The sequence below is a fragment of the Lissotriton vulgaris genome, chromosome 8 (genome assembly GCF_964263255.1).
Source record: "Lissotriton vulgaris chromosome 8, aLisVul1.2, whole genome shotgun sequence".
Taxonomy (NCBI): domain Eukaryota; kingdom Metazoa; phylum Chordata; class Amphibia; order Caudata; family Salamandridae; genus Lissotriton; species Lissotriton vulgaris.
The window spans coordinates 1433794042-1433811700 of record NC_141696.1 but is presented as its reverse complement, the minus strand read 5'-3'; the positions used below and the strand labels follow the sequence as shown (position 1 = coordinate 1433811700).

At 43.3% G+C, this 17659-nt stretch overlaps 1 protein-coding gene and 1 long non-coding RNA gene across 3 annotated transcripts in view; one reads left to right on the top strand and one right to left on the bottom strand.

The window, feature by feature from the left end:
• LOC147698887 (uncharacterized) overlaps positions 1-14349 on the bottom strand; it is a 136918-nt gene extending 122569 nt beyond the window's left edge. Inside the window, exon 1 of the long non-coding RNA XR_015299376.1 lies at positions 14279-14349. This is a non-coding gene — a long non-coding RNA (uncharacterized LOC147698887). The remainder of the gene's footprint in view (positions 1-14278) is intronic.
• Positions 1-17659, top strand: part of CD200 (CD200 molecule) — a 174706-nt gene that overhangs the window by 31322 nt on the left and 125725 nt on the right. The gene's annotated exons all lie outside the window — the stretch shown is intronic.

Here is a 17659-nt window from a genome sequence, read left to right as displayed (position 1 = left end):
GATCAGAGGGAAAACCTATAAAAAAATAGCAGACCAGACTCACGACCACAGACCCAAATACCACGCCCAAAATGTATTTATCTGGGGGTTGTCACACCCCAAACGCCCCCTGAACATGTGCCGCTGTTTTTCATATGAAAAATGTCTCTTCTCTTTCTACATAAGGTTCTGGATGTGCATGCTCACATGCTGCCTGAATGCCTGAGCAGATGAGTAGAGTAAGTTGTAGTTGATTAAGATTACTTTGTAATGTAGAGGTGAAGCTGGAACTGAACAAAATGTGTGTGCTGCAAGTGTTTTGTCACATGCGCCCCTATTCCAGCAGTAACCCTCCTCAGTGGATCTTTGCTTGGAAATCACCCCTGGACTGTAATCCTCAACCAAAGATTCATCCACTTCACACCAGGAAATTAGTTTTGTGGTGTAAGTTTGCTCCCCACCAATCCCTCTTCAAGGCATGGGGCTCGTACTCGATACCTCGCACTCTCCCCCCCCCCCCGCCCCCCCCCCCTAAAAATAAAAATCTGTATTTCAGAGGAACTCTTCCCCACCCCCTCAACACCAAGGGCGTGATTTGCACAGTTTACTTACAATTTACCCCTCCCAGGGCGATAGAAAGCCTGCAAGACTCCAGGGGCAGGAGAGGAATGAAAAGGAAGGGGTGGAGGTGGCCCACTTTGGTATCAAGCTAAGACATTAAAATACTAGTCATGCCTCTACAAACCAGTCGGGTGGCACCGCTAGATCCCAAGCACTTTTGCAGGTCCTCCATGCAAATATGTCGAATTAATCTTAGAAAGTGACTTCTTCCATAAAGTCCATGTGTATTAGCCAATTCTTTTTCTGTGGCAACCAAGAGGTACAACCTCAAACTTGTGTTTAAAGTGTTTTAAATCTAATTAACTTATTTGATCAAGAGAACAGGGACATTTAAGTTACAAAAATCTGCTTTTTACAGTGTTCACTGCAAAATTAACATTGTCATATTAGAGCCAGCTAGTAATTTCATCTCTGGAGCTCATATTTTCAATCGTGTTTTAAAAACATGATGCTCCTCCGTTAGCTGGATAAATGCGTCTGCCTAGTTTCAGTATCGCCCCACAGAATAATGTCACTTTTCTATTTGGAAATTCATTAGCCGGAATGGTTTAAATGATGTTGCAGAGGATGCATTTAACACAATTTAAGAGTCCTACGCTTGCAATTACATTATTTGTATTGAACTTTTTCTCCTTCCTGCAGATGAGCCAAAATTGCTTTTCCAAATTAGATCAAGTGAGGCCGCTGGAAGGGTTTCTGCGAATTAATATTTAGTTCCAGAAGGTGATGTAGAGTATTTGATGTTGGAGCAGGTTCCTTTACCAATAGAGTAGGTGCATTTATGTAGCGCTTAACTAGCCACATGTGGGGCGCTGAAGCACTTGCCTGCATGGATAGCATTCTCCAGCGTGTGGGGTGCATGGTTGGGAGGATGTTGTGTTTCATCTGATCGTATGTGGGAAATGTTTGCATGTTGTGTGTGCACAACTGGCCCCTAACCTCTGGAATTCCCTCCCTCTGACGCTCAGAAGTTGCAATAATCTTCTCCGCTTCAGAAAGGGCTTAAAACCATGGTTATTCGAACAAGCCTATGACTAGTACCTCGGCTGCAAGAGTCTTCAGCATCAGTGCCATGAAACCCTAGTGTGTACGTTCGCTTTATAAGTGCTTGGTAACATAACATAACATGACCACCGAGGGGCGGCTATCGTGTTTCGAACCCAGCATGTAGCAGTGCGGTGGATGATGTGTGAGAGACAGACACACTGTTTTATGGTTTTCAGTATGCTAGTGCTTTGAACGGCTATGCAGCTCCCTTAATAGTATCTCCCATGATGTAGCCCGTTTAGCTTGCTACAGCTTTAGGTTGCCCAATCTGAGAACTTGCGTATCATTTTGGTCCTTAGCTGGCATGGCTGCAGGGAGAGAGTAGTGAAGAGATCTGTTGGGATGGATATTGTTATTATCATCCCATATCGTGTCTATGTGAGATTTAAAGAAGTGGTCAGATTGAATAGATGTTTGAGACCTAGAGTGGTAGACTTTATTAAAGACCTCTGATTTGTCCAACAGTGTGTGACAGATGTCTTCTGTTATTCCATGCCTGCTTATTTGGTGATGTTTGTTTTTTTGGCTGACAGTGCTAGTATTGGACAACCCTCATAACAGATATCTTATGTGAACGAAGAGGTATAAGTTACAGTTTGCTGCTGACCTACGTGTGTTATGGTCATAGTATTTTTGAGGACAATAACTGTTATAGATGCAAGTGCATAATTATATAATGCCAAGGTGATCCATAGGTCAACCCTTCTTAGCTTACCTTCGTATAAGAAGCGGTTTGCTGGTTGAGTTGTAAGCTGCGGATTGAGCTTGAGGGTACGAATGCTTTCTGGACTCTGTTGCCTCGGTGTGGGTCGGGAAGTTATTCAGGCAATACAATGTTTCAACTGTATTTAGAAGTGCATATGCTCCTGGGTGTGTCTAATGTTGGATGGTAGTGAGTTCCAGAGCTTAGCAGCTTGTTCTTAGAAAGCAGTGCCTCCTACAGACTTCTTAGTGTAAGGTGGTATAAGTGTAGCAAGCCTGGAGTGCAGCATTCTGTTGGGATTGTATTGCTTGAATTTAACTTCAGGTATAGCTGTTCTTTTCCTTGGAAGGCTCAGTGGACAATTCAGATTGCCTTGAACATTGCCCTTCTAGCCATAGTTAATCAGTGGAGCGATTGCAGGATTGAAATCATGTGTTCTCTACACTCCTTCATAGATAGTCTTTTAACCTGCAGGATCTTTCCGACTCAGCAGACTGATAGCTTCTAGGTGCTTGAGGCCGAGTTTACAGCTCATCCACCAAGAGATGCAGACTTCAGATAATGTCTCTCAGCAGAAGCGGACGCGGCTGTCAAGCAGACACCAGCCCTGGTTGCACAGCAGCCCTTTGACTACTCTGCAAAGTACTTACAGCCTTGGTCATAAATAACAGGGAACTAGAACAAATTGGATTAGTTTAGATCCAACCTTTACACAACTTGCAGATCGGAGATGTGGTTCAACTGATTCAAAGTGCAGAGTTATTGTGGTAGTTGAAGTTTCTTTCAAGGTTGTTCTCCAGCATCAACAGAGGCGCAAGGAGGTTTGAGGTTTCTGCACCTGGCTGTCATCAGCCCAACTGAAAAATTAAATTCGGGAAAAACAAACGTATAGACCTCAGAAAAAGGTTGTCTCACCTCTGCACCACATAGTCTGTAGTTCCATCGTTCACTCATTTCTTCTACCGGGTGGGCGTACTCTGAAGATTAACCAGCAGCTGCTTGCTAGCGAAGACACAATCCAATTTCTAGCGGAGCCCTGACTACACTTCCCTCACTTCAGTGTCCCGTCTTCTCCCTCCAGCTTATGTAATGTTAGCATTACATTTCCACTGTGTGGGGAAACAACCTCCGTCCATCTTATGCAAAGAGTAGACATGGGCTAACCAAAATGGATCCCTCAGGCTTCAATGTTACTTTTGCTCACTCCCAGGAACCATGCCGGTTACATACTCCAACACACACAGCAAACCCTCCGGATGTTACCACTGAGAGCGAGGAAAGCACGAAGAAGCAACACTTTACATGATTAGGTTGTCGGGCTCCATTCCAGTGTCAGATATAAAGGTCTGGTCACAGCTAAGGATTTACAAACATGGTGTGCTGCCACCAATTCTCTACATACTAAACCCATACCAGTAACAATCGTTCCCTGTCAATCCGTGAAGGCACACATGGTCTGCTCCTCCAGGTCACGGGGACAAGTGCAGGGCCTTATTCATGCCAGTGACCGGCCTCGGCCTCTGTGCACATGCCAGATTAGCATAACACCTAGCCAAAGTCAAATATCAGAATACCAGATACATGCAGCTAGGCACTAGTGGCAGGGGAATGCAACTCTACACCATGCAGATAACCTTTCCTACACAACAGAAGGCATTTTTAGATAGAGAGAAAGTGACATCAGCTCAGAGTTTTGTGGTGCAAAGAAAGTGAAAGGGTGTTGTGTTTCTTTTACATTTTAGAGATTTTATAGTGCGCTACTTTAATTTGGATTTGTTAGTTATGTGTTTTGGTGTGGTTGCCGTGTTAAATGAGTGTTGGGGGCAAGGTTTGCAGTAGCTCTTGTGTTGGGTATGTGGAATGTATAATGGTGATTGTGAGGTGGGGAAGCAAAATGCTGGATGAATGTTATAGTACACATGCTTGAAGAATGAAGTAGCTGCTGGGGCCCCGTCAGTGTATTTCCATTGTTCTTCTTGCACTTTATAATTTATGTATTCTTAATATTTATTTATCTGGCACAAGCTACACAATAAACGTTCTGTAGATGCCTAACGAATCAATTAAAACAAGCATTGCCATAGCCAATAGGTCTCGCTTTTGGGACCTTATAAGTATTTAGCTATGTAGCAAAGTGTAGAGCTGATTAACATGATTATACAGTGCGTTTGGAAAATTTAGGACATATCTATATATATAGCTTTTGCTGAATCATCACCTATAGACCTATTATTCTGTGTGCATATATTAGTGAGGAACAGAGACGACCTAATATCATGTAATCAGTTATACCTGCATATCAATCTCCACAATTGGATTAACGTGGCCGTTGTCTGCCCTGTGAGAAACTGTCCCCTCAGGCTCCCCTGTCTCTTTGCCAATTAGATAATGTTGAAACAAGCTTCAAAAACCTTTGGGTTGGTTCTGAACACCGCGTTTGAAGTGCCATTTTCAAAGATTGTAAAGTACCATAACAGTGTCATTTTTACTGTTCACAATACCTTGATAAGTAAAGCACCACTGCCAAATTCCATATTGCCGTGTTTGTCATAGCTCTGGTAGATAAAAGATCTGAGGTGGCGGTGGTTGCATTACAAACAATAATGTTTTTAAAACGTACATTCAAATTTGCTTAGGCTCCTGCTTGTAAATGTTACACAATTACTTTATTTTTACTGCAGTGCAGATACAATAATGGGAATTTGTGGTTAACCAGAAAAATTATTAATGCAGCCTAACCTATCCTTACTGAGAATGTGTGTCTTTGGTGGCGTGACTTGCACGCGCATGGTGGTGGTCTCATAGGAGACGAGCTCCAGCGCCGAACGACCTGTGGGGAAATTATTCGTACTTCCTCCCCCATGGGCACCTGAACCACAGTGTCTGGGAGGAGTGGTGGTGAAGCCTAGCTCCCCTGGATGATGGAAGCGCCCCCCTATACGGAGCAGATGGCAAGAACAGCCAGCTCCGGGTGAAAACCAAAATGGTTGGTCAAAGCCGGGCCGGAGGTGACAAGCTCGGCCTGATGCAGGAGAGTGGCAGCCGGAGAGAATCGCCCATAGTGAGCAATGTTGAGCAGAGCAGGAAATGTGTGTCTGCCCCCACCCCCCCCGACCCCATTTGTAGAGTGGACGGTGGGGAGCGGCGAGGCTGGTACCGAGGTCCTCCTAAGCTGGCTGCAACATTGAGGTACCAGCAGTGCTCACACAGCCCCGCATGGGGGTGCAGAACGGCAAGGGTTTCCAGAAGTCCCCCGTTTGAAGCAATCTCGGCAATCGTGCACTAGCTTAATATGTGTAAAGCTAAAGCGTGAGCTGGCGTTAAAATTTTTTTTTTAATAAAAACAGTAAGCAAATAAAAAATAAATGTTGGCCGCATGCTCTCAGTATGCCAAGACTCCCAAACCACGCAGGAAGTGCCCGAACAAAGACCTTCCCTCTAACCAGTACACAATACTATTCAGGGGTCCGTGCAACACATGGCGGAGTGTTCACATAATGGGCATGTTGTGGTACATTATTTCATGTTCTTTCAGAAATGTTGAGAATCCGGCGCAAACTCCAGGCTGGAACTGAATAAATCTTGCCCCTTGCAGCTTTTCTAGTGTAATCATTATATTTTAAAAAAACAACTTGAAATGTGCTCTAGCCCGCAAAGAAGGCGCAATGCAGAGAAGTAAGCTACGGCAGGCTTTTTTTTATGTCAAAAATACAAAAAAGACAGTGAGATGTTAGGAAGCACTGTAGCAAAAACTAACAAGCAAAGAGAGCGTGAGTGTGGCAGAACTATTTTAAGGCGGGGGAAGTGTGCCTAAAGAGACTAACGAGCAAAAAAATAAAAAAAGACCCCCAAAGCGTTTCCTTTGAGGGAGCGAGCAGGGGCACCATCTTTTTGAAAGTTAATTACAAACAGATGGTTTCAAAGCTCACTCCCGCAAGGGAATCGCCAAACGTGCAAGCGTTGCCATTGAAAGCAATGCAAAGCGTGCACGTTTTTGGCCGAATAAGTGAATCAATTCTTAAAGGTCTCCTCCTAATCAGTGCATACGCGCTGCGTAGGCAAGACCTAAAAAAGAAGACGGAGAAGAACCACTTAGGCTTGTCAATGAACACAACTTGTTGAAGAATTGTTGTTTTTTAACCCCTTGCATGCTCATGACGGCCGGGAGCCGTCACGGTGTGCGTGTGCGCAGGACAGCCGTCCGAATCCCGCCCACTTAGTAAAACCACTGTGCAGCGCAAAAATTTGCGCCGCATGCAAGGGGTTTAGAATTTTTTTACAGTTTAGGAAGGCAGATTTATTTTTCACATCTGATGGTAGTGCATTCCGTTGTTTTGGACCAAAAACCCAGATGTGCTGATCACCACCACATCCTAGGCAGGTGTTTGAGTCAGTAAGTAATCAAAACTTGGGGAATTTTATATATCACAGCTCATTTTTTTCTAATTTTGTACTGAAAATATGACGAGGCGTGTTTGTTGGGGCTTTTAAACTTCAGGCTTAAGACTTTAAATAAAATACTTTACTGACCAAACAGCCAGCTCAATGATCTGATTGTACAAGAGTTGCTCTCACGTTTCTTGGGTTACAGAACACTTGCCTATCTTGAATACAAGCTAACTGATTAGGAGGAAGACCTCCAAAAAAGGTTATTTAAGGTCCATTTTAGAGTTTATAACAGCCCTTTAATTAATTTTATTAACTTAGAGTAGCTGTACTGGTTATCATTTTCAGTTATCGAAGATAGTTTTAACAGAGCCAATGTAAGCACTGCAACTTAGTTATGCATCCCATGTAATACCTAAATGTTTTCCGTTTGAGACCAAGCAGGTTTAGACCTGTGAGAGGGTCAGTGGATTGCATGTGTTGATACTCCTACCCCTCAACAGGTTAGGGAACTCCACTCTTTCCCATTCCTGGCAGTCTGCCCTGTCAAACCTGTTTCATGCATACCTCACCACCTTTTGCATAACTTTAGGCCGCCATCGCAGCCCTGCATAAAGACTGAGATAATCCTGGTCCTGTAACATTTTGCTTAGCAGTGAGGTTAATAAAATATTTTTTAAGTCCTCTAACATACACTCCTCAATAAATGTACCTATGCATAACAGCGTAGCAGCACTTTCATTGAAAAACTTCAACATACACGTTGCGGAATTTTATTACACAGAGTAACATCACTCTTGATATCTTTCTTAATAATACTCTAAACAATTCTATTGATAAGTAGACATTACAGGAGGTGTACATTGTTAAGTTATTTTTTCTGGAAACATTTAGAAATGTTATTTGAAAATGATTTGTTTACTACCGTGACCCACTCTATGCTTTGAGGCATTATTTCCAGGTCAGGAATAAGTACGGTGGGGTTTAGCCCAGTAATGTGGGTCTGCGATGTGGATCCAGCGCATACACAACCCCTTGGCTCTTCATTAGATCAGGATTGTTCTTTATGGCAAATTCTGATGTAGATTCTCTAGGTGCAAGCCTCCACTGGGGGTCGGGTTCACGAAGCATGGACAGAGTTAGTAGGTGTGCCATATGTCACTTCCTGGCTGTCTACTCCGTTTTTTTTGGGAATTTCAGTATCCAGGTTAAACGAAATGGACAGAGCCACTCTTCAGTTCTACAAATGGTACCTTTCTGCCCTAGGTCACGTCCTAATGCTGGCAGAATTTGCCTACTGAGGTTTGCTCTGCAAAATGCATTTTTTATATAGTGCTGTGCATTTTAGACAAAATAGAATTGGGTACCGCTTGACGGCAGGAAGAGAATAAGACAACACAGGGAGGGCAAGAGAGAAAGATGCATTTGGGGGAGAGAAGGGCAAGCAAGAGAAAATGGAGAAGCACATGGTTAATGGAGAGCCTTTAGGCAGAGATAGTGAAGCACAGAGACCAGGGCGAGCATGGAGAGGTATATGGACAACGGAGTGTGGAGATGGGGAAGTACACATACAGTGTGGGGATGGGCCATTGGGAGTCAAGAATGTCGGCAGGAGGTGGGTGGGGAGAAAGCAAGAAATTCTTCTGAGGAAAGGGAGTGTGAGTAGTGAAACAGACTGTAGAAAAAGAACACAAAGTACACGAGGGCGACAACTGCAAAATGCATGCACTCTCATAGAGTGCTTAAAGAAGCCTGGAACGGCTGGAAGGAGTGGGGGTAGTGAGTTTGACGCTTAAGTGTGGAGAAGTGTGGCTCAATGGTTAGAGCGGCAGACCCTGATGCAGATTCCTAGCCCAGGACCAGGGTTCAATTCCCCGCCTCGGCGGGTCTTGGGCTCAAAATTCCACGGACCTGATAATTCTCGCCTCGGTGCCTATTCCAATCATGGAGTCCCACTCTGCAACTCTGGGCAATAGCTTGCTTAATCTCCACAACGGCCCCCACAACGCTAAGGATGCCTGGCCTCCACCTTGGGGGTGCCCAGGAGTGGACGCCTCACAGGGAAAGCCAGGATGGGTTCCACAGCGGTATTCGTACAAGCGCCTTGAGACCCTTGCGGGTGAGTAGTGCGCTATACAAGTATCAATTTACATATTCCTACCTGTCTGACAGATGCCAGGCAGTGACCCTTCCCCCTTTTCAATCTAAGTTCACCAGTATACGTTATGGGGTCCCGCAGGGATCTGCGATCAGCCCTATATTATTTAATGCCTTTATGCGTCCCTTGGTGGATGTCATTAAATCCTACGATATAGGCTTGGTGAACTATGCTGATGGCACCCAGCTTATCCTTTCCCTGGAGGGAGATCAGTCAACCACTCTAGATAACTTTCAGCCTGTATGTAGAATGTGGTACACTGGTTGAGAAATAATTCCCTGCAATTTAATGCAGATAAAACAGAGATCTTATGTATTGCTGGTGGGAGAGTGCCATACTCTCTCCCAGCTGATTGTTGGCCTATTCCCTCCTACTCCCCATTGGCACCATCTGAGACGGTTCGCAACTTGGGAATCTGTTTTAAAGAGAAGCCGACTTTGGAAACACAGGTCAACAAGGCTGTTGGGAGTTGCTTCTCTCTTATCAGGGCCCTCAGGAAAATTCTACCCATGTTTCATACACAGGTACGTGCATTGGTGGTAAGGAGTGTCATCATGAGCAGGCTGGATTACTGCAAGGCCCTGCTGCTGGAGTCCCCCAAGTACTAAATTGGAAGACTATAGAGAATCCAGACTGCGGCGGCCAAGTTGGCATTGATGAGACCTCGACAGTCCTCTGCCTCTCAGGCCCTAGCGGAGCTTCATTGGCTTCCTATTTTGCGGATTATTCACTTTATATCCCTCTGTATCGTGTTCAAGGCATTGCACGGTTTGAGGCCCAAACCGCTGCAGAACAAATTCCACTGGTATGCCCCCACTCGCTGTCTTTGGTCATCCACGGCTAACTGGGTGAAAGTATCCAGGGTTAGAAGAGCTAAACTGGGGGGGGGCAAGCCTTCAGTGTTGCTGCAGCAAGGCTCTCGAACAGCCTACCCATGGAGCTGCGACAGATTAAAGACGTATTGTCGTTCAGAAAAAGAATTAAGACTTGGCTCCATCTATTTTATATTTACAATTTATTTAAATTAAATCAGACTTCACCATTAGATTGGACTTTTATTAAATATAGAACACATTTGAATGGAGGCTGTAGCTCATACAGGGCAAACGTTTTACATTAAAGTGTGTAATGTGTAGTTGGACTTTTCCTATGTGCCAACTACAGCCTGACCAGTGACAATGCAGTTTTGGGCCTGGTGCCTTGGATAATGCCCTTTTTTAATTTTCTTTATTAAATATTATGCACTCTACCTTGTTGGCAGCAAGGTGCACTTAAAGGTGACTTGATGTCTAAAATCAGGTTTTCTGATCTGTTCAAGGGGTGTTTTTGGCAGGTATGTGCAGCAAGGTTGATACTGTTGCTGTTTTGATACTCAGGATATGCCTCAAGCCCTGTTTTCACTGCCACAGCAGTAGATTGCACAATAGGGCTGCACTCCACAAGGGTCATTTAACTTTCTATACCATGGTTTATGCAGCATATACTATGGCCTTATAGGAAACCTACACGTTCAAGCAGATATTAAGCCCATTTCTATATGTTTTTTGGGTCAGGTCAGAGCACATGCACTGAGTGCAGGATAGCTTTGTCCATGCGTTAGTTTCTGTGTCACAGATATGTTTACAAAACAAATTATAATAATTGAGGGTGGCCACTCAAAAAGGGCGATGAATAAGCCTGTTGTCCATTCACATTTTGTTTGATACCCAGCAACATATTTTGTGGGTCGGTGGGCCCCCATTTTTCTTTCTGTTTTTACTGTGCTGTAGAGGAGGGGCTCCAGAAACAGCCTGAGCAGCAGAAGTGTTTATAAAAGAAATTGCTACCAACTTCCTGGCAATCGCGCCCCCTCTGGGGCCTCTTCGGGCCACCCCCACTCCTCTGAGATTCACGAGCAGCGATCGGTTTGAGAGAGTCATTGCTTTAAAGGCTGCAGACCGCTAGCTTGGTGGAGAAAATCTCAGATGACATACTTGCAGCTGGTCTTAGCTGGTCCTTATTTTGCCATCAGCTGGGACCTGTGACCGTTCACTGACATCACTGAGGAGTGGGGGCTGATATAAAAGTGATTCCAATTTGTCTCTCCATCAGTGACCACTTGGAGGGGAACCTCAAGTGCAAGCACCGTAGGGTCACCCGCTCTCACCCTTTTGGACAACCAGTTGATATCCTCTGCATTGCACTGGTAGCCCGGAGGCCATCATCAGGTCGTCCATTGCGCTAAAGGGCTTAATGAATATCGGTACAGGATTCTGATCTAAATCCCATCCGCAGACTTTCTTCATTGTTGGTACTTCTACTGCTTATGGATGGCAGGAGAGAATGATTATGTTTACAGATGACTTTCTTTAGCTTTTAAATCAAAATCATAGACTGTTGTGATTTTCCTAGTTTAGAGCTGATAGCTGGCTCAATATAAATGTTCTCACTAAATGGTTAGTAATAAAATAACCAGACCGTTGTTAAATCCATGCATTTTAAATGTATTGAAAAAAGGGTTTGGTTAACCATCACTCCAAACTCCATGTTTCTCTTTGAATTGTTTGTTGGCTTTTATTTAGGTGTTTATTATCAAACTCTGTATCCTTCTAATGTTTTCCAGTATTTGCATTTTGTTGCCAGTCCCTGCTTTGCTTTTTACAATCCACGTTTCCTGACCTCAGCTGTTCCTTCCAAACTCCCTTCAAGGTCAAAGAGTCCCCTTCCATATCATGTTTATATTTTTCACAGTATTATATTCCTTCCTGGCCATTGCCTTGGGGGCTATGAATGGAGCAGAAAAGGGAGCTTTAAAGGCAAGTAGATAAACACAGTGAAAACTTCTATTTTAAGGAACTGATAAATGAAAACCAAAGGCAGGGATGGTAGCACGTCAAAGTCTCAGAGGTCTCCAGACACAAACACATCTATGTACCTTCTGAGAGGTTGGCTGTCCTAACAGTACTATATGATATGATAGTCTTACGTTTTAAAACCATGCCAGATGGTTAGGGTCAACACTCGGAATCTGTTTACCGTCCAATCCCCAGAAGTCCATTGGGAGCTCCCTTCATTATTAAAATGCTACCTTCCAGTGCTCTCTTGCCCTCTGCCTCACACTGGAACAAGATTTCCTGAGATTTAAAAAAAAATTATGAGTAGGAAATCCACCTTTTCTCACCAGATTTTTCACCTGTTGCTGGATCCTATATTAGTGCTGGGTTTAGAACAATGTTCATTTTACCTTCATTAAATTAGCTTATTGCTAATTGGAATATTTAACTTGCCTGTAATTTTCTAGTGTATGGTACAAAGTGTGACCAGGTCTTTGTAGTTAAATGCCACCAGTGGACTGCAACACCTATTGTGCCATCCACCATAGTGAAATTGTAAACGTGGCTTTAGGCCTCCCCGTGTAGCCTGACTGTAGCAATGTAAAACTGTAAGCCATTCGACTGGTCAAAATAAACCCTTTTGAAAAGATAAAATAAACCCTTTTGAATAATATGTCCCCACTATGTAGGCCTTCTAGTCTACAAGGCAGGCAACATGGCATTTCAAAGTAGGACATGTAGAAATGTAATGTTAACATGTTCTTCGGGTGACTAGCACCCAAAAGCTATTTTTCACTGTGGCACGTGCATCCATCCTAAGTCGAAGACCGGAGTTCAGATTAAAAATCCTACTACTGTATCTCGGGAATGGGAGGAGTAAGAAAAACAATTAATCAACTATTTTGGACTAGTAATTAAAAAGCCATTTCAATGATGTAGTATTTTTAATACGCATTAAGAAAAAGTATTTTTTTTAAAGTTACTTTTTCCCTGCCTAAAGTTCCTGTAGGCTAATTACATTTGCTCTTCAACTTCTCCCAGCCAATGATTAGTATTTGAATCAGTGTGAAATTCCTCCCAGGAGCTACAAGGTAGGTCATTGTGATCGAAACTCACCTGAATGGATGCGCATAGATGACTTCTCTGACCCTCACAGAATATGCAGGGTTTTGTGCATCGTTACATTACAGGGCCACATACTGTTGGAGTGTCAAATCCTGCTTACATGTTAAATATAACATTTGGTGTGCACTTGAAAGGGAGCAAACAGGATGCCAAGACAATGTTTGTGTATCCCACAGTGAGAAATAGCTTTTGGGTGCTTGTTGCTGGAGAACCCTGCATTTGTCTTATCATACTACTATCCCTGAGTTTACGATGGGTACTGTTGCTGCTTCAAACTGAACTTTAGTGTTAGATGTGGGAGGGCAGTAGGATCACAATAGAGTATCCACACACAAACACCCAGCCCTCAAAGCCCAAGTTTAGTGTAGCTGAATACATTTGTCATCTAGAAAATGCCCAAAGTAGGTAGCGTTGGCCCTGAGAACCTTTACTGTATAGGTTAGGGCGTGTCCAAGAGTCCTTCCCACCAACTAGCTAGTGCCAGGCATAAATGTGGCACCTTCAGGCACCCACTTCAAAACACTGCTGGAAGAACAGAAGAGGACTGAAACTGCTGTCTGTGACCTGCGGAGCCCTGAAAGACTGGAACTGCTCCCTCTTGTACCCAAAACCAAGAAGTGGACTCCAGGCACACCTCCTGTCCACGCTAGAGGGGTACAGCAAGCGAACACAAACCTGTTCTGCACCTGCACAGCTGACTTGCAGCAATTGGACCAGGACTGGACCGTGCTGCACTCTGCCTTACGCCCTATGAGTCTCTTAAGTGCCTCCCTTAGGTCGTGAGGGGCTTTAGAAGGGTACTCCTTTGGTGGATTGGGACTTAAAAGACTCAAGTCAGAAGATAAAATCCTTGAGCAGGACCAACTTGGTTGGTTTATCCGACCCATGCTCGATTGTGGTCCGTTTCAAATTGAGCATAGGTCCCAGTCTACGGCACCCATTGACTATCATTGGCACTTTGTGCTTGTTGATGTCGTTCCTACTTACAACCTTAACAATGTATAACTATTTCCCCTTGAAGGATTTTTGTCATTTTGTTTATTTCATTTACTATATTTTTTTACTTGGTTTGGGATTTTAGTTATACATTTTTACTTTAATATTGTTTTGCTACTGCATAAAACCTTTACACATTGCCCTAAGGTAAGCATGTATGCTGTGAACTATAGCTACCAGAGTGTTGAGCTCAGGCTAATTTAGTGACTTTGAGTGTACACCCTGACATGGGTTGTGATTATTCTTTGAGGGGGGTAGTCATCTACCCCAAAAAATGATCCAGTTTCTTACAGCCCACTCCTGTTTGTTCCAGAAGTCATTTAGCCACAGCTCATCTTAATGAACTAGAATTGTGTTAACGTTTATCACAATTGCTTTCTTTCCTTGACTGGAACTCGTCAGAAATCAAAGTCCTCTGTCTCCTCAGTAGACTTGAGCAGCACGTGTTACCTTATTTTAATTTATTTAGTACATCAGTTCTTGACCTGTGGTCTCTGGATCGATAAGGGCTCTCGGCGCCTGCCACTGTTTAGAAAATGAAATAATTTTAGAAGATTAAGAAAGTATGCATACATAAAATGCAAAATGGTAAAGTTTCAATTGTAATTTATTTAGAACATCACTTCTTGGAACTGCGGTCTCTGGACCCACAGGCGCTCTCAGTTCCCACTCAGAGAGTCTGCCACTGTTTAGAAAGTAGAATAATTTTAGAAGGTTAAGAAAGTATAAATACATAAAAAGCTAAATAAAAAAGTTTGAAAACTATCTAAATATGAAGCAATTTGAAATTGGGGTCTTACAAATACATTGTTATCCTCAGCTTGATTCATGGGAGCAGCAAAAGTATATTAAACTGAATCAAGTATGTGCGATTTGCAGCCTTAAAGGTGTTGTGTGGGACAACTATATGAGTATTCATTATGAACAAAGCAATGAGCTTGATTCTCTAACATTTCGCTTGATCTTAAAATAATAGAGAACCACGTACACAAACAAATGCACAGATATCAAAATTAAATTTGTTTATGGGCAGATTAGTGCTTTACAATATTTGGTTTTATTTCTAGATGTTTGTATTTTTTCTTTTGTTGTAAATTAAATAAAATGTTGTAATTTGTGTATATGTTTGTATATTTTGTATTTCCTTTTGAGGTTCAATTATAGGGTGGGGATCCGTAACTTTCAGTAGTGATTCCTAGAGGGTCAGCAGAAGTCAAAAGGTTAAACGCTGATTTATAAAATTTTAATGCAGGGATTACGGTGTGCTTTTCAAACATTTAATTCTGTGAAATATATCAAATAAACTATAGAAAATGTATGTAAATAAAATAGATGGTGGGGCTAAAGCAGAAGCCGAGTAGAAGGGTGAGGAAGTGTGTTCCGAGCTAATAGGAATGAGGAAGAAGTAGACTTGCATCCAAATTAGATATTTTAAGTGCACCTCTGCTCCATTTTAGGATTAACTGTTGTATGAAAGCATTATTATTATGTTGAGACTCCCTCTCATAGATGGTGAAAATAGACTGTTAACTCTGTTAATCTTAGCACCATTGTGAAACTTTTAATTCTGTTGCTACAGACGTACTAATTGTTGAGAGGTAACTGACTCTGACTCACCCTGGGCTCTGCCTAACCAGGGCCAGTGCTATGCTTCGACACTTAGAATACAGTGAAAACACCTTCATACACTAGGGTTTGGGTACCCCGGTGATTGGCAAGACCTAACCCCTAGGGCCCTAGTACGCATTAGGGCAGGGGGATTTTAACTACTTATCAGTCCCTAGTATAAATAGGGCATGGCAGTTAGGAGGCCAGCAGCTTTTTCTGCACTTGCATGTGTGCACTGCTGAAGCCTGAAGTCAGTTTAAAAGCAGCCCTGGGTAGCATGGGAATTATTTTCTAAGACCTATGCTGAGTCCTATCATGTGTTAGTGGCCTTATTGCCAGTGGCAGACCTACATTTGCCCCTACCAATAATTCACTTTCCAATATCAACTCACTAGGAGTTTGCTACTAATTGAACACCGCTCCAATACTATCTTAAGGATGTATAAAAAAAGGAAACTTTCCCTCTATATCACCGGCACTGGAAGTGTACCCCGCAAAACCACAATACACTGCACTTTTTGGTGCTGAGGTCTAGGGTTGTGCTGACACTCTTCAGCTTGCTACTGCAGAGAACAACTTTGCACAGCAGATGGTTTCTGTACTGGCCAGCACCCTCCTTGCTGCACACTTTTTTTTTTAACCAGTTCTAAAAAGAATTTCTGATTAGGCATAACTAAAGCCCTTATTGTACTGGGTCTGCCTCTGGTCTACACCCGAGCTAAGTGAGTATAGAGATTCCCTTGGGGATTTTGTGAATACTGCTAACGCCATGCGAGTTCCCTGGCTAAAATTTGTATTTAGCTTGTTCCAAAGGCTGGGCTTGCAAAGATTGTGGGATGACTTGAGTAGGCCCATGGTCAATATGTAAAAATTGGGGGAAAGGATCATCTAACAAACACGTTTTTGGAACTCAAGATTACCCCGAGGTTTTAGCCCTTGCTGGACACCATTACTCTCCCATTAGGCAAGAGCTTGTATGTGCTCTTCTGGCTGGTCACCCTACTGTTGAGATCATTTACTATTAAATGTAAAAAAAGATCTGGTTCTTAGCCTGTGCCCAGCTTGCGGCCTGGCTCCTGAAACAGAGGCGCATATCATGTTCTTTTGCTCAGAGCGTCTGGATCCTCGCCAGAAGTGGTACGACTAATTTGCCTGAACTAGGGGGCAACCAGATATTTAGTAGCCCAGAGGATTTTGAAAAGTGACACTTCACCCCCAATTGTGTTTTCAGTCTGCCATTTTTTTAACCAATGTTTGGTATAAACGGATCAAAATTTTACCACAAATAGTTCCATGATCATTATTAAGCATGACTAACATTCTGGACCTTTGTGTACTGTTTTTATTCATATAGAGTCCTTTAGGGATCAGAATGCGTCATGTTGGAGTTCTGGACTTTTTTGGTTCCGTCCAGAGGTGTCAGGGAACAACACCCAAAGACCCCGGAGTTCCACCTGCCTTGGTGCGCAAATGAACAGAAACACGGGCTTCTCGATGGTGGCGTCAAAGACCAAAGGTTTATTACTGCAGGGACACAGAAGTCACAGAAACTACGCATGGGCAGTAACTAGGAGCCTGTTCAATTTGTACAAAGAGGGTTGCTCCTTATATACTGATTTTTAGTCTTCAGGCGAATTCTTCAGATGTTAGTACATTCTCAAAACCTTTGTGTCTCAAACAATAAATATTTGGCGTACACAGGAACTGTTGATAAAATCTGATACAAAACATCTACGGAGAGGGGTTCCCACTAGTTCATCACAATCCTTGTCAATATTGCATTCAAGAGCCGGACCGCCTCATCGTAAATTTCGTTACCTCCCCCTAATAAAGGCCCAGAAGGAAAGGAGCAGAGCCAGATGCAGAAGATAGAAAAGTGGGATAAGAGATGTTTGTGGGTTGTAAATGGGCAAGGCTACCGGCTTCGGCCGCCTAATCATGATCGGGACAATGGACACGAGAACCAGTTCAGGTGGACTGGCCTCGGGCAGAGAAGGCAGCCTTTGTCGAGTCATGTAGCTACAGCGTGATCTGGTTTAAGGTGCACGTGTCATGAAAGAGGTGAATCTCCGGCTAAGGCTACGTGTCCTTAATCGAAATGAAGTGATCAGAGGTTATTGCGTATGTGAGGGCAAGAAACACAAAATGGCGGCCATGATCTAAGATGGATGCCGTGGGTAGATCAGAAATGTGTTCATAAAAGGAGTGCTCTTGTTCGTATCG